General features: G+C 49.0%; 1 protein-coding gene across 1 annotated transcript in view; it reads right to left on the reverse strand.

The window, feature by feature from the left end:
• LOC127749861 (uncharacterized) overlaps positions 1–1,685 on the reverse strand; it is an 11,530-nt gene that overhangs the window by 8,553 nt on the left and 1,292 nt on the right. The window lies entirely within an intron of this gene.

Here is a 1,685-nt window from a genome sequence, read left to right on the forward strand (position 1 = left end):
TAGTAACCTCAAAGAGGTTGTCTAGTAACCTCAAAGAGGTTGTCTAGTAACCTCTTTGGGGGGCCTGCACCGCCGGCTCCTGCTGGCTATGGGTCCTGCCCGGCGCAGTATTGTTAGCCAATGTAAGGAGCGGAAGGGGCCTAGCTCGACACTCACTCACCCGGACACAATACCTCCAGCTTCAAAGAAATTATTTTCTGGTCTCCGCTTATTGGTTCTCTTTCCGTATCGAGAGTAAAAGGTGGCTGACTATTTAAAGTTACTTACATATTCTTTATGTTTAGTCAAAGGGTTTTTAAGTTATCATCCGCTAAAAACTATCCAGTGCCGCTGGCCGGCGCATTCTGCCTCCGAACGGCCGAAGGCTACTCGGCGCGGCTTGACAATACGGGAGGTGGACGGACGGCGGCAGGGCAGATCGCCCTTCCCAACACTGCGCCGTGTCACCCCCCCTTACCCCATCTTCTGCGACCCTCACCCCTTTCTTAGCCCTCGCCATAATAACTGCAGTCATAACAGTAATAATAATAATTCGGCAAAACGGCCCGTGAATCCGTGCAATCATTACGACTGTCGTATATTGACGTACCTCCCGACCGGCTGCTGCTTCCACCCTCTCTGGACCCTCTGCTCTCCCCTACTACCCCTCACCTCCCTCCTCTCCCACTACTCCTCTTCCCCTCTGCCGAGAGGCTGCAGTCTGGCGCGTCGAGTGTAGCTTTGGCAGCCCGATGCTGATTGAAGCTCAGGGGAAATCAATATCAAGCCCTTGGCTGCTGGGCAGAGCTGGTTCCGGTCCCAATGAGCGGCCGGCCAGAACGCCATCTACAATACCACAACAATAGTATAAGCCCCGGGGCCCCCGGGGCAGTCTGAGCGGGATGGGAACACAAACTCCTTCTGATGATTTTAATTAATAGAATCGCCCAACTCATTGCTGATTCTTTTTGTTTGCGAGTTTCTGGGTGTTGCGGGTGCCAGCGTCACCGTAAAGTAAGTGCACTGATGGATAAAGTGTCCGGCCCTTCAACACTTGTTTACAAGGTGTTGAAGTGCAAAGTGTTCAACTACCGAGTTTAACACTTTAAAGGGCACAAACTAGCAGCTGCGCACTTTGAAGAGTTGAACACAGCTTATTATTGTTCGTTCACGAGCACATTTGTTTATGACACAATATTTGATGTTGACGAGGGGGCCACCACTTCGATTTAGGATGTACACAGGATTACGCGATTACCTGGTTTACTCATAAACTTTGAGGGATTACACGTGGATTTTGTTGAATTTCTGGCTCTAAAACCAATTAGGTCCACCAATTTGGACAATAAGGTTAAATTTAGTGATAATGTTCTAAAATTGTGTCAAGCATTACACGGAATACATGAGGATTACATACGGATTACACTCTCGTCTGTACACAGGATTACGCGAGTGGTGGACCCCTCGGATGTTGAGCTTCAAAACTGTAGAAAAAAGAAAGACTGAAAGTCTGCGGAATATGTTTAAACAAACAACAGATAAGACACCTTTGATTGAGTCAGCATCTTATTTTGTCTGCCTGAACCCTCGCCTCGCAGAACACAGTGAACAAAGGGTTGGAGCACCTCCCGTACGAAAAAGTTTAGTCCGGCATCAGTCCGTTTTCGGTCCGCAAAGAGTCCGGCTGGACAGTCCGGCATCAGTCC

This window comes from Frankliniella occidentalis, unplaced genomic scaffold (assembly GCF_000697945.3).
Source record: "Frankliniella occidentalis isolate FOCC.00 unplaced genomic scaffold, Focc_3.1 Scaffold101, whole genome shotgun sequence".
Lineage (NCBI taxonomy): Eukaryota > Metazoa > Arthropoda > Insecta > Thysanoptera > Thripidae > Frankliniella > Frankliniella occidentalis.